This window comes from Podarcis raffonei, chromosome 9 (genome assembly GCF_027172205.1).
Source record: "Podarcis raffonei isolate rPodRaf1 chromosome 9, rPodRaf1.pri, whole genome shotgun sequence".
NCBI classification, from domain to species: domain Eukaryota; kingdom Metazoa; phylum Chordata; class Lepidosauria; order Squamata; family Lacertidae; genus Podarcis; species Podarcis raffonei.
The window spans coordinates 73,817,955-73,839,579 of NC_070610.1; the positions used below are offsets into that span (position 1 = coordinate 73,817,955).

The 21,625-nt window shown below is 43.1% G+C and overlaps 1 protein-coding gene across 3 annotated transcripts in view; it reads right to left on the reverse strand.

The window, feature by feature from the left end:
* CTNNA2 (catenin alpha 2) overlaps positions 1 to 20,709 on the reverse strand; it is a 544,191-nt gene extending 523,482 nt beyond the window's left edge. The window contains exon 1 of one of the 3 annotated variants that reach the window (XM_053402026.1): positions 20,614 to 20,709. The gene's annotated coding sequence lies outside the window, so the exon portion shown is untranslated. Of the gene's footprint in view, positions 1 to 20,172; positions 20,426 to 20,613 lie in introns of those variants that run through there. The other 2 variants (XM_053402025.1, XM_053402027.1) reach the window with 2 other exon arrangements.
* Positions 20,710 to 21,625: the final 916 nt, after the last annotated feature.

Genomic DNA, 21,625 nt, shown 5'->3' on the forward strand with positions numbered 1-21,625 from the left:
CTCGAGAATATTCTTGATTAATGAGAATTTTCATTTAAAATAGGAGAATATTCAGGTTAAGAACTTTGCTTCAGGATGAGAACAGAAATCGGGCTCCGGCGGCACGGCAGCAGCAGGAGGCCCCATTAGCTAAAGTGGTGCTTCAGGTTAAGAACAGTTTCAGGTTAAGTACGGACCTCCGGAATGAATTAAGTACTTAACCCGAGGTACCACTGTAAAGGAAAGGGTGGGCAAGCCTTTAGACCAGGCATAGGCAAACTCAGCCCTCCAGACGTTTTTGGCCTACAATTCCCATCATCCCTGAGGTGCCACTGTAGTTGAAATACATACGAATTCAAATGTTCATCAAATTAAATGAATAGCATTTTTAAAACTAAAAAAAATAATAAGATATGTTTTCTGTAGCTCACATTTCAGAACTGCCAATGGTGAATGACACAAAGCCCAGTAATGTAACTGGATAAAAAAAATTATTATTATTCATTACTTACACTGGCAATATCACAGCTTGACTTATTATTTACTAGATTTTTTAAATGTGGGTTGTAAAACTGGTTCTTACATTAGAATTTACAGTTTGTGGAGAATATTCTCCGGAGAATTTTCTAGCAAAGAATATTCACGAGAATATTCTCAATCTCAACAATATTCTCCAGAGAATATTCTCACCTCACATCACTAGCTGCACCTATCAAAAAGGCAAGTTCCTCTTGGAGTATAATGCTGGGAACCCCTCCACTGCAGGCTTAGGTTGTATATATGTGTAAATAAACCATATATCATCAAGACACCACAGGCTCTGCTTTGCCTCATTTTCCAAACAGAAACATGGTCTCTGGGTAAAGCACACCAGAACCCCTGGAATCTTGCACTGCTCAGAGATTGGGGTGGCATGTATCTGTATATACACATGTAAGAACTTTGAACCTAAGTAAAGCTATGGAATCAACAGCCCTGTACACCTTTTATAATCAGATATTTGGTACAAGATTCAACTTCTAAGGCATCTTCACTTTATTTCCCCCCCCCCTTGTTGTTAAAGCAACTAAGTTGCTTCCAAAACTAAGCTACTCTCAGCTTTGTTTCACAAACGGTCCAGTATGGGGTAAACTTAAAGGTTTCAATGTCCACTTTGTTCAGGTAACATCTATGAAGGCATGAATAGGAAAGCAGCAATGGATAATAGATAAATGCACAACAATAGTCAATGGTACTTTTATTAGAATTGCTAGAGTGTGAGGGGAGGTAAAATTAACAGTGCTGTAGTTAACACATTAAAAACTGTTAAGGTTTTTAAAAGTTCCCACTTTTCACATCAACGCCATAAAATCCTTGGAGGGTAAGAAGCAGCTCAGTCAGCACTAGAGCTTGACCAAAGGTTTCCAACTTGAGGACAATTAACACCTTTAGTTCAAGCATCTGGAGAACCAGTCACATGGTGCCTGAAAAGTCTCCTCACTGCTGTCCCAAATCTACTCCATTGCCTGAACTTGGTAACCTATTATGTGTATGTGCTTTTGGGGAACCTTTTATTTTATTTTTAGAGCTGATCCTTCGGTGCAAAGGGTTCAGAAATTTTCCTGTAAAATGACACTATTCCAAGGTTCTCCCTTTCCTACCAATCTATCAGCTGCATTCTGCAGTAGCTGCAGCCTTCAGAATATTTTCAAGGGCAGCCCCTCATTCAGCACATTATAGTAGTCTAAGGTGGAGTTACTAGAGCATGGACAACTAAGGCAAGGCTATCCCAGTCCAGGAATGGCCGTACCTGGCAAATCAGCCTAAGATAGGCAATGTAACTTGCAGCCATAGATGCTACATGAAACTTCAGTGAAAAATTAGAATCTAGGGATACTGTCAAACTATGATTGTGATTTCAGGGGAAGTGCAATCTCTCCCCATCCCAACTGAGATGAAATGGATAGAGCTGCATTTCATCACCATACTGGTGGAACTATGCTCCAAATGCCCAATGACAGCTCCCAATGGTTTCATAAATATATTAAATAGAATAAGAGACAGAATAGACTCTTTTTCGGGACCTTACAACTCAAAAGACACAGGGCCAAACAACAATCTCCTAGTTCTACTTTCCGGTGACATCCCTGCAGCTAGGAACAGAACCACTGTAATATAATGCCCTCTGAGACACCTTGGTCAATGGTGTCAACAGCCACAGAGAGGTCAAGGAGAACCATGCCCTCCCATGTCTCTCACCAAATACAAGCCATTAGTCAGGGCAAGCAAAGCTGTGTCAGTGCTAAGATTCCAGAATGATTTGGGTCTAGAAAAATTGCTTACTCCAGCCATACCTGCACCCAGCCAGCCTCCACTCTTGCCCAAAAAGGGAATATTAGATACCGGGCAGTATTTTCCAAAAACCTCATAATACAGGGGTGCACCACTTCCACGTTCAATGCACTGAGAATAACTACCCCCCATAGCAAGGCAGTGACCACTTATCCTGTTAATCCCTTCCTACTAAATTTTATCAACCATAATGGGCAGGAATCAAGAGGACACCTAGCCAACCTCACTGCCACAAGCCACCTACATGGTCTAACATGCCCGTAGTTGCCCAAAACCTATGGCAGTTGCCAAAAAAACCCAGCAGTTGCAATGGTGTTCTGCATATGCTGGTGAGCATGTACATAGCTGTCCAAGGCAATGCAGCCAAAAGTCAGCATAGGCTTACTAAAAATCATTGATGCCACAATGTAAGACTTCTGAATAGGTCTTTATATGCTGCATGGTAAATCATCAAAATATCTATATACATTCCATCCCAATGGATTAATAATAATAATATTTTTTTATTAGTACCCTGCCCTCCCCGGCCGAAGTTGGGCTCAGAGCGGCTAACATCATATAAATGAATAAAAACAAGCACTCAATTGATTAAAATGCATCCCAAAATTAATTCAAATTAAAGTTAAAACTGGACAAATGACAATACTAGGGTTAAAACTGAAAGCAGTTAATACTCGCCAGTAACAGATACCACAAAAAAATCAAGAGACAGTTTCTGCCACCCCCAGCCCCTTTATAGGAAGTTTTTAGATGCTTATTTTTCCAGAACAGAAAAACAAAGAAAGAAGTGGGTCTCAAAAAGGTGAAGGATTATTTATTTCCTCTGCCCAACAATATGTCTTCCTCAAGAGTAATTGTTACATTCTATTATGTTCACAAATTCACTTTTCCAGAGTTCTAGTTTTTTCTTTATGTTTGTTAGAGAATGTACGGTAAGAGAAACTGCATTATGATAAATATCCTGTGTGAATGAGAACACCAGAAGGACCTTTTCGAAGCAGAAGAATATGTGACTATTGCCCCCGAAAGAAGACATTTTGCTGACAAGAATGTATTTGAATACATTTTGGTCCAAGCACAAGTTTAAAGTTCACCTGTTTGTTTGTTTCTTTGTTTCTTTGTTTGTTTGTTTGTTTCCTGGCAATTTTGATGGTATCTTTCTTCTCTTTCTCCTGATATTTTACAATGCTCCTTCAGGACAACTTGGGTGAGGGAGTGAAGTGCATTGTCACAATAATAATATCCCTTTCTTTGTGTAACCTGACAGAACGTGTTGGTGTGTGTTAACAAAATAAAATAGGTGTCTTTTAAAATCTGCTGTCCATAAAATACTGCTCAATAGGGGCTACATGAACTATGATGCTAATCAGTGCTTTTTTTCTTTAAAAATATCAACCCCAGCCAGCATAGTCAGTGGTCGGAGGTGATAGGAGCTGTAGTCTAGCAACACGCGGAGGGCCGAACATTCCCACCTGCCTTCAGTACTTTACACACTCCAAAATCAGTACTTACAAAGCAACTGCAATTCCACACCACAGCTGCATGGCTTTCCTCATAAAGCACTAAAGAGCATCTTTACAAAATGGGTTATATTATCATTATTATTTATTAAATTTCTATACCATCCTTCATCCAAATATATTACCCTGCAGCTCCTCCCTTCACCAGATATAGTATTAACATAAGCACTTATTAGCCATGCTGCAGGCATAAGTTTAATAGGAATCTGCCCTCTCCCATGTTAATATTTGCCCGTGTGCACATTAATATGTGCTCATGAGTGCTCTGTGTGCACAGAGAGGATCAACACCTTCAGCCAGTAAGATGCTAAGTTACATATTTAAATTATGTTTTCTAGGATTCACACCCCTCCCACAATTTAGTTCAGTGTGTGAAAAGGCTTAAAAGTACATGTTCACATTCTTTCTACTTATGTCCACCAATAATGATGCATCTGCTCTATAATGATTTGCATATTGTTGTGACATGCAGTAAGTCTACCCCATGCTGATTTCAATTTGACTGATAGCTATCCTGTGTGTTTAAAAGAAAACAAAATTTTACATCTATTTTATATCTGTTGGCTCAGGAACTTAATTTATCTTTAATTGTTATTTTTACGTTTTCTTCAGCAACAGCAAGTTCTTCCCTTACATTTATTAATGCCCTTACATGCTGTTATCTTCTTCACTTACAAAAGAACAGTATACTTTTTTCTCACAAACAAATATTAATGAATGCAGCATTAATATGGAAAATAGAAGCTCATGAAAACAGCGCCAGGAATGAGGTTTACTGGGTGATTTTCATTCAGTCACTTATCTCTCTGCCTAATCTACTTCAGAGAATTGTTATGAGAATAAAGAAGGGTGGGAAAGAATCAGAAATACTGCCTTGAACTCCTTGAAGGAAAGGTGAGATATAAACACAATGTGTTTTTGCTATTAACAGTAATAAATTCTCACGCAGAATAGAACTGAGTTGAAAGTGAGGAACTATCTGCACAGAACAAAATCTACTTCCACAATCTGTGATACATGCTTTCCCCAAAAGAAAACAGTCAGCAACTTCACCAAGATGTTACAAAAGGCACTCTCCACTGTTGAATAAGAAGCAGAAAAAACTAAGATAGCCTTTTCAATCACCATCACAATCCAAAAGTACCATAACCAGGAATGAAAGCAATAACTCCAGTATATTTAGCTGGCAACACAATTCAGGTTTCACTTCCAAAGTGTGCTATTGATAGAAACTGCCACATTAGGGTAAGTTTTAACTATTTACACTAGTAGTTTTAATTTGGCTTCCATTCTCAAGCTTCATAAAATCGAAATGTCAGGACTCTGATATGGAAAATATTATTTCCATCACTATGTATGCAGCATTTGGAAAGAAAAAGAAATACAGTGGAACCTCGACTTATGTACGCCTCGTCTCGCAGATGTTCCAAGTTGCATCCACAGCAAACCCGGAAGTAAACATGCGCGGAAGCAGCTTCTGCAATCTGCATGTGCACAGAAACGACGGCCACGGAATGCGCATATGCAGAAGCGCGCTACTGCCGAATGCACACACTCACAAGACGCCTCTTCTAGCATCCCGTTTCGACCAGCGGACAGACCTCCAGAACGCATTAAGTCTGTAACTATAGGTTCCACTGTAGTGATTATTCTCTACTACACTGTTACATTTTAAGCACTCACCTGGCCACCACTGGTAACCAGGTATTCCATGTAAGTTAAGGCTTATCCACACTTAACCTTTTGCCCTGCTCTTTCCATGCACAGGTTTGCACTTTAACGCTTGTTCTTCAAGCAGTTTTCTCCCTCCCCGCCAAGCTTCCCCCTCAAAAAATCCACTTTTTAGTGCTCAATTGGAGCAAATGTAAATTCAGGTTTTCCGCAGTTTGATATATGCCCCAATTGAGATTTAAAGAGAGGGTTTCCGTGGAGAACACTCTGGAGGGGGTGAAAGGGGGTGCTCAGACATGGAGCTTTAAATCGTGGGCAAAGCATGGAATAGAACACTCTGCTTCATTGTCCCAATTGGTTTCCTCAGTGGTTACAAAAAGTGGCTTCACTTTCTCCACAATCAGTACAGAAGCTGCCAGGGCTGGTGAAGCAGAGTGCTCTATGTCCACTTCGCCAGCCTGATATGTGCAACTGCCACCAGGCCTGACTCCAGCCATGCACACTATATTTGTCAAGAATAGCTTTAGGTGGGCCCAGAGCCACTTTGGTCAAATGGTGGCAGAAATGGCTACAGTTGACTGGAAGCCACTCCCCTGAAATGCAAAATATGGACAGGGGAAGAAACCCTTTCTGTTCCACCACCTGGTAAGGAAAGGACAAGAGGACAGCAGCAATAAAGGCAATGCAGTGGATTGGAGGATACCTCTAAGCTGGGGGTGGGGGGAAAACCCACCTGCCTCTCTTATGTGTAGAAAGGAGGCAAACAACATTCAGTAAAACAAGTGTTGAAGAAACTGATTGTGAAAAGATTTACAGCATATTCAAAAGATAAATTTAACTGCTGTTTTACTTAAATATCTCACACTTTGTACTGTACAAGAAATATAGCACTGGAATATGCTGGCAACAGTGCTGACATTTTGTTCCTATAACCAACAGGTTATTTTTGCTTCACGGTTAAATAAAAAATGTCAGTGAAAAAAAAAGGAATATATCACTTATATTTGATTTTTGTTTTTAAAATGCTATCATATCTTCATAACAGCAGATGTTTTAATCACTGCATACAAAATATATTGGGTTTTCAAAACACTATACAGTTCTGAAAAGCAGTTCTTCCAATACATTATCTTTCTCTGGAGTAGAGTATTGATTAGTATAAAATAATAAAAGTATTTCTGGATATACCACATTTGTGTCAGAGTCCTCCTAGTCATACAGAACCTATCAAAAACAGCAGACATAAATCAGATTATATAGGTATAAGAAACAGAAATAGAAATGGTAAGATGATTCATAACAATCAATAGAAGCTGGTGGAAATACCCTTCCCCATACACAAATGTGAATGCTGGAGCAATTTGGGGGCCATGTCATAATGCCAGGCTTCAAAGCATCTTCATTATACTTGTCCATACTTATTAACATTTTAATGCTAGGCAACTAAGTTTGGAATCCTATGAAACTGAAATGTTAAAACTTAAATTTCAAAGTTAGAATAACATGCACAATACTTGGAAGCAATGTACAACATTGTATAAATTCACAGACACACTGGATAATCCAGAAAAGATTCCTGCCCCATGGACTGAAAATGTATGGCAAATCATCCCAACCCAAAGGCATGCCTTTTTTCCTGCAGAAACCAGAGTAACACAGTTGTGGAAACAGTTAGTTTCATCCATTTTTAAGAGTCACATTAATTTGTTGTGCACATCAGCAAGTATTGATGTATTTATAGTTATACACTCAAGCCATCTTTATATACATAATATTTCAGACGAACCAGTTTTTCAGACTACTGTTTTGTTAAGCTGTACAATTATTGTGGAAAAGTCTATAAGCTCAAGTCAAAGAACTAAAAAAAAACTCAGCAGGAGGTAAAAAAAGCACATTCAAACGAATTTTGAGCAGAGCACCTCAAATGTACATTACCAGACTTGCCATTTTTAGCATACAAGAGCTCTGCTAAATCAGGCCAAAGGCCCCCTAGTACAACATTGTACCAGATGCCTATGGAAGGCCCACAAGAAGGACATGACTGCAACAGCACTATCCCCACTTGTGATTCTTAGCACTTGGTACTCTGTGCCTCCAAACTGGCTATGTACCAATTTGACAGGTTCTGAAAAAGGAGACTAAGACCAAAAGCAGGAGGGAGGAAATGTTGGCCTCATGGACAAATGCAGTCTGCTGTGTACACCACAGCCCACAGTCTCTCCTCCATGGCAGTACCACACTTCCCTTTCAAGAGCCACTGCTTTCCCATCCCTTGCCATTCCTGACAAAGTGTGCTTTGTCAGGAGCTACTTCTTCAAGGTACCCCATGCACCTTAAATCGGCAGCTCCTAAAGCTTCCCTTGCCCTTCATTCTTCTGTCAGGAATGGAAATGGCAGCAAAATATGGAAATTGTGGAGCCAAAAGCTGAACAAAATGAGACAACGGAGATAGACAAGGGAAAACTGATGGACAGTTAGCAGAGAACAGGGTGACAGGGAGAGAGACAACAAGCAGGATGGCCAGGGAAATGGGATATGAGAGAGCATGTGATGATCTCTCACTAGATCATGCCTCCCTCTGGTTGTCTTTCTCAAGAAAGTAGTAGTATGGTCACAATGATGTGAAACAGAGAGCTGGAAGATAGTGGCTCTGGCCTCACCCCCTGCTGTTTTCAATCCCAGCCACACACAAAAAGCAGAAAACAGATGTGTTACAAAGCATATCCTTCAAAATCTAAGGAATTTTTGCCACCAATGTATCTCAAATCTCTTTTAGAATTTAGAGATTTAGTACAGGGCAATGTCCTTGCAACTTCTGTACACTGAAGGAAGTAGTAAGATGAATCTTCTTCCACAATAGTGTTTTTCTGGCCCACATAGAACCTGGCAACCTTTTCCTTTTTCAATGTGGCTTTAGCAACAGTAAAGCTTATAATAAAAACTGCAAACACTATCCTTAATTACTCACAGTTTAAGATTAGGAAAACTGGAATTTAAAAAAATCGCTGCCCAATTGATTTCTTCCACCTCAACTACAGATTAAGTACTTAGAAGATCTCAGTGAGGAAAATTTCTTTGGGACATGTAATCCTTTAACAATTTCTTGCCTAGCTGACTGATTGTCAGCCAACCAAAGAACAAGCTTTGTGCATTTAAGCTGTCAGGAGAATACCTGGGCATGCTTCCACCACCATTACACTTCAATGTCATTTCGTGATTTGGTGGACTGAGGAGAATTATTAGGCTGGAGGTAGCCTGTATTCTTGCATGAATACTTGGGGTCTGGAAAAATTCAGGCTGGAATTGCCTGAACATAGTAGACAATGCAAATGAGCCCAGATTGTTTCTAGAGCACCAAAACGCGGAAATGCAACCCCCATGACATACACACACACTATTAAACACAGGTTTTAATGTTCACAAAAAATAGGGAAACATGTTGGCATAACAAAGCATAAATGTACTTTAGTTTATAGCAGAGAACCTTTATTTCACTTATTGTTCTTATTTATTTGATTTATATACCACCCTTTATCCAAAGATCCCAGGGCGGTGTACAACATTAAGAACATAATTAACACAGTATAATAATAAAAACCCCCTTCATGGATCACTGCCTTGCCGTGGCAAAGGGGCTTGAAGAACTCAGAGAAGCTATGAACTACGCCGAGCAGGGCACACAAGATGAACAGGTCATAGTGGAGAGTTTTGACCAAACGTGATCCACCTGGAGGAGGAACCGGCAAGCCACTCCAGTATCCTTGCCAAGAAAACTCCATGGACAAAGACAACAGGCATATAAAAGTTATGACGCTGGAAGATGAGCCCCTCAGGTCGGAAGGCGTCCAACATGCTACTGGGGAAGAGCGGAGGGCAAGTACAAGTAGATCCAGAGCTGATGAAGCGGCTGGGCCAAAGCCGAAAGGACGCTCAGTTGCGGATATGCCTGGAAGTGAAAGGAAAGTCCAATGCTGTAAAGAAAAATATTGCATAGGAACCTGGAATGTAAGAACCATGAACCTGGGTAAGTTGGAGGTGGTCAAAAATGAGATGGCAAGAATAAATATTGACATCCTGGGCATCAGTGAACTAAAATGGACGGGAATGGGCGAATTCAGTTCGGATGACCATCACATCTACTACTGTGGGCAAGAAACCCGTAAAAGAAATGGAGTGGCCCTCATAGTCAACAAAAGAGTGGCGAAAGCTGTACTGGGATGCAATCTCAAAAATGATAGAATGATCTTGATACGAATCCAAGGCAGACCTTTTAACATCACAGTAATCCAAGTTTATGCACCAACCACTGGTGCTGAAGAAACTGAAATAGACCAATTCTATGAAGACTTACAAGACCTTATAGAAGTGACACCAAAGAAGGATGTTCTTCTCATTATAGGAGATTGGAATGCTAAAGTAGGGAATCAAGAGATAAAAGGAACAACTGGCAAGTTTGGCCTTGGAGATCAAAACGAAGCAGGGCAAAGGCTAATAGAGTTCTGTCAAGAGAACAAGCTGGTCATCACAAACACGCTTTTCCAACAACACAAGAGACGACTCTACACATGGACATCACCAGATGGGCAGTATCGAAATCAGATTGATTATATTCTCTGCAGCCAAAGATGGAGAAGCTCTATACAGTCAGCAAAAACAAGACCTGGAGCTGACTGTGGCTCAGATCATCAGCTTCTTATAGCAAAATTCAAGCTTAAACTGAAGAAAGTAGGAAAAACCACTGGGCCGGTAAGATACAATCTAAGTCAAATCCCTTATGAATACACAGTGGAAGTGACGAACAGGTTTAAGGATTTAGATTTGGTGGACAGAGTGCCTGAAGAACTATGGATGGAGGCTCGTAACATTGTACAGGAGGCAGCAACGAAAACCATCCCAATGAAAAGGAAATGCAAGAAAGCAAAGTGGCTGTCCAATGAGGCCTTACAAATAGCGGGGGAGAGAAGGCAAGCAAAATGCGAGGGACATAGTGAAAGATACAGGAAATTGAATGCAGATTTCCAAAGAATAGCAAGGAGAGACAAGAAGGCCTTCTTAAACGAGCAATGCAAACAAATAGAGGAAAACAACAGAATAGGAAGAACCAGAGATCTGTTCAAGAAAATTGGAGATATGAAAGGAACATTTCGTACAAAGATTACCATAATAAAGGACAAAAGTGGTAAGGACCTAACAGAAGCAGAAGACATCAAGAAGAGGTGGCAAGAATACACAGAGGAATTATACCAGAAAGATATGGATGTCTCGTACACCCCAGGTAGTGTGGTTGCTGACCTTGAGCCAGACATCCTGGAAAGTGAAGTCAAATGGGCCTTAGAAAGCACTGCAAATAACAAGGCCAGTGGAAGTGATGGTATTCCAGCTGAACTATTTAAAATTTTAAAAGATGATGCTGTTAAGGTGCTACACTCAATATGCCAGCAAATTTGGAAAACTCAGCAGTGGCCAGAAGATTGGAGAAGATCAGTCTACATCCCAATCCCAAAGAAGGGCAGTGCCAAAGAATGCTCCAACTACCGCACAATTGCACTCATTTCACACGCTAGCAAGGTTATGCTTAAAATTCTACAAGGAAGGCTCAAGCAGTATGTGGATAGAGAACTCCCAGAAGTGCAAGCTGGATTTAGAAGAGGCAGAGGAACCAGAGACCAAATTGCAAACATGCGCTGGATTATGGAGAAAGCTAGAGAGTTCCAGAAAGACATCTACTTCTGCTTCATTGACTATGCAAAAGCCTTTGACTGTGTCGACCACAGCAAACTATGGCAAGTTCTTAAAGAAATGGGAGTGCCTGATCACCTCATCTGTCTCCTGAGAAATCTCTATGTGGGACAAGAAGCTACAGTTAGAACTGGATATGGAACAACTGATTGGTTCAAAATTGGGAAAGGCGTACGACAAGGCTGTATTTTGTCTCCCTGCTTATTTAATTTATACGCAGAATACATCATGCGAAAGGCTGGGCTGGATGAATCCCAAGCTGGAATTAAGATTGCCGGAAGAAATATCAACAACCTCAGATATGCAGATGACACAACCTTGATGGCAGAAAGTGAGGAGGAATTAAAGAACCTTTTAATGAGGGTGAAAGAGGAGAGCGCAAAATATGGTCTGAGGCTCAACATCAAAAAAACGAAGATCATGGCCACTGGGCCCATCACCTCCTGGCAAATAGAAGGGGAAGAAATGGAGGCAGTGAGAGATTTTACTTTCTTGGGCTCCATGATCACTGCAGATGGTGACAGCAGCCACGAAATTAAAAGACGCCTGCTTCTTGGGAGAAGGGCAATGACAGGCCTAGACAGCATCTTGAGAAGTAGAGACGTCACCTTGCCAACAAAGGTCCGTATAGTTAAAGCCATGGTTTTCCCAGTAGTGATGTATGGAAGTGAGAGCTGGACCATAAAGAAGGCTGATCGCCGAAGAATTGATGCTTTTGAATTATGGTGCTGGAGAAGACTCTTGAGAGTCCCATGGACTGCAAGAAGATCAAACGCATCCATTCTTAATGAAATCAGCCCGGAGTGCTCACTGGAAGGACAGATCGTGAAGCTGAGGCTCCAGTACTTTGGCCACCTCATGAGAAGAGAAGACTCCCTGGAGAAGACACTGATGCTGGGAAAGATGGAGGGCACAAGGAGAAGGGGGCGACAGAGGATGAGATGGTTGGATAGTGTTCTCGAAGCCACAAACATGAGTCTGACCAAACTGCGGGAGGTAGTGGAGGACAGAGGTGCCTGGCGTGCTCTGGTCCATGGGGTCACGAAGAGTCGGACACGACTAAACGACTAAACAACAACAACAACAAAAATAATAAAAACATAATACAGAGCCTAATACTACACAGCATAATAATAAAATAATAATAACTGCTCCCCCAAGAAAAGACATTTAATAGGCCATAGATTATTTAATGGCCAAAGGCCTAAATAGAAATGTTTTTGCTTGGTGCCTAAAGGCATGTAATGATGGTACCAGACAAGACTCTCTGAGGAAAGCATTCCACAGATGAGGAGCCATGACAAAAGGCCTGTTCTCATGCTATCACCCTCCAAACCGCTCAGGGAGGGGACATAGAGAAGGGCCTCAGATGGCAAGCACAGAGTCTGGGTCGGTTCATATGGGGAGACGGCGGTTCTTAATGTTCTGCAGGCCTGAGCAGGGTAATGAATCTAAGGCTATGAACACTCTATAGCTTTTAAACTCATTCAAAGCGCACTTTCCCCTCTCAAAGAATTCTGGGCAATGTAGTTTAACCTTCACAGAGTTACAATTCCCAGCAACCTTTAACAAACTACAGCATCCATAATTCTTTGAGGGGATAAAATGTGCTTCAAATGTGCTTTAAATGTATAGTGTGTACGGAGCCTAAATAAACTACTAACTCCACCCATTCTCAGATTTGTGGTACTTTAATATGGAACATCACTGGGTTAAATAATTCCCTCCAACTACAAGCAGTAACTAATTATCACAAGCCCAATTGTTCTCTACAAGTTGAGAAGCCCTTAGGGACAGGTAAGGACAAAAGGAAGATCCTGTTCAGAAAACTTTAGGAATCAAGTTGGCCTGGTGTGGCCAACGTGGAGCTCAGTCAGCAAATCCTCCTTCCCTCTTCAATTAGTCCTTAATAAGTGCAATCCTTTGCATGTCTAAACCCCACTGAGTTCAATGGAACTCACTCTCAGGTAAGTGTATACAAGATTGTAGCCCAAAGAATAAATAAGTGCTTAATGAGCTGACCCCTCTAATGTCTACACCCACATTCTATTCACAACACCACACTGATTTGACACAGTATATAAGTCATCAAAATCTTTTCACCTTTAAAAAGGAGAGAGAATAGCTATATCTAATATTACACAAACACACACACACACACTATAGATCAGAGGTAGCCAATATGGTACACTTCAGATGTTGTGGATAATAATAATAATAATAATAATAATAATAATAATAATAATAATTTATTACTTGTACCCCACCTATCTGACTGGGTTGCCCCAGCCACTCTGGGCAGCTTCCAAAAGAATATAAAGAACACACAATACATCAGAAATTAAAAGCTTCCCAATACAGGACTGCCTAAAAGTGAGGTAGTTGTTTATTTCCTTGACATCTGAAGGGAGGGCGTTCCACAGGGTGGACACCACTACCCAGAAGGCCCTCTGCCTGGTTCCCTGTAACTTCACTTCCCGCAATGAGGGAACCGCCAAGAAGGCCCTCAGAGCAGGAGCTCAGTGTCCGGGCTGAACGATGGGTGGAGAAGAACTTCAGGTAGACAGAGCCGAAGCTATTTAGGACTATAGCTCCAGAGCATGGTTTGCAACTGCTCCTAGATTCATTCATTCCTTTTATTTGTATTCCACTTTTCCACACACAAAATCATGCTTACAGCAAAGAAAACAGGAATACGTTTCAAACAAACACTATGGAAACAATTTCATAATAACAGAGCAAAACAAAAGCAAGTATAATAATATACAAAAAGCAACATTTCAATACTATAAATTTAACAAGTTTACTTAAACACCATGCAGCATCCAACAGCAAAAGTAACAAGAGTGTTTCACTGTTTCAACTTAGTCCTAGAAACACACCTCCCATAATGTTGCTCACAGTCTCTCTCCTGCAAACACTTGCAAGGCTTTCAAGAGCAAGGGATGGGTAGCTGGAAACACTACTTCTATGCATAGCGGTCAACCTTCCCTTTTTTTACGGGAAATTCCCTTATTGCAGCACCGTTTCCCACTGCTATCCCAGATTGTTAGATATCCTGTAGACCACGGGTGTCAAACACAAGGCCCGCGGGCCGAATCCGGCCCGCCAGACCTCGTCATGTGGCCCGTGTAGCCGCCGCCGGCCTTCACCTTTTATTCTCGCGTTTTTTTTTTTTTTTGACACAAGAAAGCCGCCTCTTCAGCACATGCGCGGCAGCCTACAAGCCAGAGAACGTCTGCCCTCTAGCGGCGCCGGCCGTTCTACACAGGAAACTTCCACTTTACATGCATTCAGGAAACCTCCACTTGTTTTTATATTGAGCGCATGCCATCCTGTGATGTGACAGATCCAACGGCTGCCTGAACAACCGGCCCTTTGAGGGTGACCAAACTGCTGATGCGGCCCCCCGATGAATTTGAGTTTGACACCCCTGCTGTAGACTGTCCCCAGGACAGGTGAGGCTGCTGATCCCTTATTTTTGAGGCTGCTGATCCCTTATTTTCAAATCTGAAAGTTGACAGCTATGCTTCTATGATGTTGTTCTCTCTCAACCCATGAGCCATTAGTAAGGGTCAGTGGGTGTTTGAACCCATTTGGGGAGCCAATAGGGCATCCCTTTGTTAGTTATGTCCTCTTTGAACTTATTTTCTGGGCTCTGGGGAACTAAATGGAAGGATCAGATCCACATATTGTATGAGCTACAGTTTAGTTTCAGAAAGCAGTGATGATCATTATGCCTAAGCTGAAGCCTGGAGAAGCAGAAAAGATACAGTTGAATCATTACTGAATGCATGTACTGTATCATTTTTCCTACCATGCAAACTTTGAGACAAGCACAGCAATGGGCCCTATATCATCCTTTGAAGATAGGTGTCTGGATGGTTGACAGTTCTCTGACCGCAGCACCCAAGGGACCCCTAGACGAGGACACTCTGGTTATTCCCTGTTCTAATTAACAAGAAAAGGGAGAAAAATTATCTCTGTGACCAACTGGAGCTTATGCTGGAACAACACAGATTTTTTTGTTTAATTGGGAATGAAATATTACTTTTATTCAATTTTATATTTGGGTACCTTTTGATTTTACATGTTTCCTCATCAGAGTTTAGGAATTATCTGTGTCTGTTTGATTACCGTATTTTTCGCTCTATAACACGCACCCGACCATAACACGCACGTAGTTTTTAGAGGAGGAAAATCTGTAGGCATGCCACCCGTAGGCATTTCCTCCATAACACGCACAGACATTTCCCCTTACTTTCTAGGAGGAAAAAAGTGAGTGTTATGGTGCAAAAAATACGGTAATCTAGGAAGCAGCTATTCAAGGGGGTGGGAATCTCCTATTATAAGCTCTGGAGTGAAGAGGGGGTTCAAGATATGAACTGGGCACTCAGTATTGTGGTGAGAGACATCTTCCCCTGTCATCTGGTAACTGCCCAGGTGTTTGCCTTTATAGTATATTGTTTTTATTTTACCCGAAATTTTCATTCCAGTTTAGAAATAAAAACCTTTGTTTGGGGCAATTAGTTAGAGACAGTTAGAAACCAGGTGGTTTGAAGGCTCTTTTGTACAGGCCTGGACAGACTTTGCAACTTAATTTTGATAAGGAAAGCTGAAAGATTAAAGGATGAAAGGGAGGGGAAAGAAACAAAGAAGGCACAGGATCTTGGTGAAAGTCATAAATTAATGGAGTAGTTTTTAATGAGGAGAAAGTTATTCAGGAGTATAACAAGAGAGTGAAGTAATCAGAGTTTGGGGAAAGATTTTAAATGAGAGAGGTCTTTATACTGAGAAACACACAAAGAAGAGTTACCTACCTCTTACCTTACTTAGCTTTCTATCCTTATTTCTCTTCCTTTATTCTGTGCACTGTCCCTCCACCCTTGCCTAACAGAATCTCTCCTAAGTGCTCAAGGTATATTGGCATGGGGCTTTAAGGAGATGGAGTGTAAGCCTTTTGCATTTTGCTTTTAGCCCATTTTCTTGGCCAAGTTTGTCTTCGTGCTAAATTCTCCTCTGTTTTTCCTTTTAATTTCCTTCTTTCTCTCCCTCTCTTTCTTTTCTTTTTTCTTTTTTGCTCAAGGATTCCCCAGCTGGAGCCAGTGGACCTCATTCCAACAATTTGCCTAGATGTGGACCTCTTGAACATTTTATACAACCAATGGGAGGAATAAGGATTTAATTTGGGGTTGCAGTGATTAACCTAATTTCATATTCACATTATTTACAAGGCACTTTCATTGGGAGATGTACACAGTTAACATTAAGATTCAAATATTTCTATTTGAAACTGTGAAAACTTCCTAGTAACAGTTGAAAAAGCATGCTAATGGTAGCAGACAGCAAGTTCAAATGGGTGATGCACAACCAGCTAGCAAACCTTTCTGAATCAGTGGAGAAAATAACAGCTTGTTTGCAGTGGAGCAGGACACACATGCAATTCTTCTACAAAGCGAGAAACAAAAACAGGACAAAATTCATCCCCAGCTTGTTTCTGTTTGGGCACAAAGGAAGCTGTGTCTGTGCTTATGATTCTGGCTAATCAACTCCAGCAGAATTCTAAGTGTCTGAAATGCACATTTAATGTGATTATCAAGGCACCATCAAGATTAGAAAATTAAATCCCACATCCTCAACACATCTTGGTGAGATGAACATACGAGTAAAGATGTGTATGATTACACTATTAACACAGCCATTCTAACCAAAACAGGGGACTTATGGGAATTTCAACATCATTGGGGGCAGGCTTGGGCTACAGATCAGGCCACTGTACAGTGGTCAATAGCCCAAATCCACAAAGAGTACAACTGCCTACCTAGTCATCACCCAGAACACCAGCTGTAGTGATCCAGGCTCAACACTCCTTAGAGGCAATCACCTGTCATATTAATCTCCCCAGAATGCAGCTGGGTCCCTGACAGTGTCACTCTAGGACACACTACCAGGTGTACAAAAACCTTTGGGGGGAATTTAATTGGCAGGAACAGAAGCAGCGCTGGCCAGCTGGATGAGTTTAAAAAAATCAAAAAAAAAATCCTGCTGCTATACCCACCTGACACTACCAAGATAAGGGGAGGGTTCTGCTACCACTGAGGATCCCATCAAATCTAGCCCTGCCCCAGATGCAACTCATTGTACCCCATTAATCACATATTTTCTAAACTGACCTACCGCATAGCAGTGTTACAGATAGTATTTTATAGAGTAGTTACACCAACATAGAGACACAGAGACATTATATTTTAAGTGAATGCATTGAAAACCAATGTATTGGTTGTACACTGCCACAGTGAGTTTCACATTACAAGTTCCACAATATGTTTGAATATACTATACAACAATATTGTCTTACTAGTTTAAGGACATGCATGTGTATTTAATGCAACTAATAGTCTTCCTTATAAGATCATGGAATCATAAACTTGTAGAGTTGGAAGGTACTGTGGGGGTCATCTAGTCCAACCCCTGCAATGCAGGACTCTTTTGGACTCTTTTGCCCAACATGAGGCTTGAACACACAACTCAGAGATTAAGAGTCTCATCATGCTCTATCAACTTAGCTATCCAGAGTATATTGACATCAATCCACTTTGTCCTACAGTTTCTCACAAAATTGCATATATATTTCAGGGATTTGTAACAAACTTGACTCAGCCACATCAGTGACACTACTGATGTCATATTTCTCATTTAACAATATTCCCCCTCTGCAAGGACACTCAAAATAAGAGTCATAACTCTGCCTTAAGAGTTCTGGCCCTGAAAGAACATTGAAATTTCATTCACATGGCCACCAACAGACCCCATAAATGCAGATGAAAAAGTCTCAATTCTAAAACCACTCACATGTGTAATAGGTTCTTACCAAACTGAACATGTCAATTAAGTTTTAATTTAGGGTTTTAATTTGTACATCTTGAGATGCCTTTAGTAACAGTTGTTCACCGTGTTCTACAAAGATAAAACTTGCTCTGTTTAAATATAGTTTAAATATAGTTGCAACATTAGACAAACCATTTTAAATTAAACACTTGGACAAGTAGCCATGATTATATACTTATTTAGTTTTTAATTATGATATTGTTTATAGAATTTTGTTTTTATCAGTGATGAAATGCCCGTTTTATGCTCTTCCAACTAAGGAAATAAACATGATTTTTATAAAGCAGTTTTAAAAAACAGTGTAATGAATCCGACCTATTCAGAATACACAATTAAGAACCCTGCCAAAAATTTTGAGAAGTTAACAGAATATAACATCTCTAAGGAAATATGTGCCAGCACAATGCTGATTGTAGTATTTTGGAAATGTCAAAGTTCCAGAGTACAGGCTCAGGTTGACAAAGTACGTAATAAACTTCTTCATTCAATAGGCAAACTCAAAATGGAAATTTACGTGTAATATATTATCTAACAACACAGTTGAAAATGTCACAGTACTGCTGACAATATATTTGCTACGGGAAGGGCGAAATGGCAACACTCCCATGATACATATTAGAAGACACATAACCCAGCAGCTAAAATATGAACTGCAAGTGTAATGCCATCACCCTTTTCCAGCTGTGATAAGTCAAAGGTGCACTGAACCATCAGAGAAGCAGCTGCCTACTAATTGTAGAGGTTTTAAAATCAAGCATCTCTTTTATGCCCACTCCTCAACACTGTCATTTTGCACAGAAGTCAACACAAACTCAGCACACAAAGTCTAACACAGTTCAGATAATACTCTACCAACATAATGCTCACAAGTAAACACAATTACTTCCCATCCCAAAACCTCTGTTTATTAGATTGCTTGGAGAGGAAGATACTCAAACCAATTGGGTATAAATAACTCTATACCATAATAACTATACTAAGTTATAAATTCATGTTATTTCATCATTTTCAACAAATGCCTTGGCGGGACCAGAGACCTTCTCAGGCTCAGATACAAAGCAGGTTGCCTGAAGTTGCTCAGAAGCTTAAAGAGGCCTAAAGGCAGCAAACGGCTGGCTTATCTTTTTCAACTATACTCTCTCTATTTCCTTTTTCCCAGTGGCATCTTACTGAGACAATTAAAAGCAGGAGGAGACTTTGTAATTTAGAAGCCGCCCAGCGACGAGTTTAAACGCATACACTGAACCATAAAACCGATGCCCAGAGAAAAGAAAATGTGGTATTGAATAAAGGACCGGCTAACATGAAAGGGGCAGAAGCAAGCATCCCTTCCCTAGGAATAGGAGGAAAGAAGATATTTCTCTATTTCACACACACACCCCAAAAAGCTCCTCTGGTCCTCCCCCCATCTCTCCTTTTATACCCACACATATACAGTACACACACTGCAGAAAAATGACCACTTATTCAGAACAGGGGGAGGGGGGCAGGAGGGATGGATTCTCTGCCTGATTCTCTCCCAAGCGCGCACACAGAGATACGCATGTGAGAAAGAAGAAGAAGAAAGGGAAAGGAGGGAAAGAGGCGGTGGAAGGGGAGAATAAACACACACACACACACAATGTGCATGTATGTGGTTCCCTCTCGCAGAGGCAGGAATTTTAAATCCTGCACATAGACATGCATTTTGATGGAGGTGGGGGGGGGGGGTTGGTAAGTGAGCGCTGTGACAGCCTGGCTGGCAAGAGAGAAAGAGCGTGAACACAAAGGAGGGAGGATGGATGGAGGGATGGAGGAAGGGATGCAGGAAGGGATGCTAAGGTAAGGATTGGGAGGGGGTGAAAGGTGGCAGATGGGAGGCGAGGGGGGGTAAGGAGGGAGTCGCGGGGGGGGGCGGGAAGGAAAAGAGGGAGAGAGAGAGACGGGAGAAGGAGGGATGGGAGGAAGATGCCAGGGAGGAGGCGAGACAGACGGGAGGATGAAAGGCAGCAGGAGGAGAGGAGGAGGGAGGGATGCAGGGGAGGCTGCTGAGCCCCGGCCTCACCTCCGCTCGGTGCGTGGTGGGAGAGCCGCCTCGTTCGCCTCCTCACGCCGGGCTTGTGGCGCCCAACGAGCGAGCGGGCTGCGCTGCCTCGCGAGGGCTCCCCTGGCTCTCCTCACGCACGCCGGAGAGCGCGACTGGCGGCGGCCAAGGCGGTCCCCGCCTACCTCCTCCTCGTCCTCCTCCCTCCCCGTCCTCCGCCCGGCCTTTCTCTCCCGCTCGGGCCCGCCTCCGCCTCCCTCCTCCTGACAAGCGGCGGCGGTGAGGGAAGGGCCGGCGACGCGCAGCAGCCGAAGGTTCCGCGAGCGCGCCTGCGCCGCCGGGGGAATAACGGCAGGTGGCGCCCGCTGAGGAGACGTTGCGGGGGGGGGAGGGCGTGCAGTGGCGGGGGGGGGCACTCGCACTGCCGGCTCGCGAGCGTTGCGGGGGGGGGGTGCTTGTTACCTGAGAGAACGGGCGAGCGGGGCCCGGCCAGAGGCCAGTGCGCAGGTGCCGCCGCCGCCTGTGGGGATGGCAACGGCGTTGCTAAGCGCCCGCGGCGGCCACGCGCCGCCCGTTACAAAGCGCGGGGGGGGGGCGTGAGGCGGAGGGTCGGCCTGTGGGGCTTCAGGAAGAAAGAGGGATAAGGGTGTGCGGGAGAGCAAGTGGGTGGGGTGTAAAGGGGGAGGGTTAGGGGTGTAAGGGGGAGGGGTGTGAAGGAGAGCAAGCGGGTGGGGTGTAAAGGGGGAGGGTTAGGGGTGTAAGGGGGGAGCGGTGTGCGGGAGAGCAAGTGGGTGGGGTGTAAGGGGGGAGGGTTAGGGGTGTAAGGGGGAGGGGTGTGAAGGAGAGCAAGCGGGTGGGGTGTAAAGGGGGAGGGTTAGGGGTGTAAGGGGGAGGGGTGTGAGGGAGAGCAAGTGGGTGGGGCGGGTGGGGTGTAAAGGGGGAGGGTTAGGGGTGTAAGGGGGAGGGGTGTGAGGGAGAGCAAGTGGGTGGGGCGGGTGGGGTGTAAAGGGGGAGGGTTAGGGGTGTAAGGGGGAGGGGTGTGAGGGAGAGCAAGTGGGTGGGGCGGGTGGGGTGTAAAGGGGGAGGGTTAGGGGTGTAAGGGGGAGGGGTGTGAGGGAGAGCAAGTGGGTGGGGCGGGTGGGGTGTAAAGGGGGAGGGTTAGGGGTGTAAGGGGGAGGGGTGTGAGGGAGAGCAAGTGGGTGGGGCGGGTGGGGTGTAAAGGGGGAGGGTTAGGGGTGTAAGGGGGAGGGGTGTGAGGGAGAGCAAGTGGGTGGGGCGGGTGGGGTGTAAAGGGGGAGGGTTAGGGGTGTAAGGGGGAGGGGTGTGAGGGAGAGCAAGTGGGTGGGGCGGGTGGGGTGTAAAGGGGGAGGGTTAGGGGTGTAAGGGGGAGGGGTGTGAAGGAGAGCAAGTGGGTGGGACGGGTGGGGTGTAAAGGGGGAGGGTTAGGGGTGTAAGGGGGAGGGGTGTGAGGGAG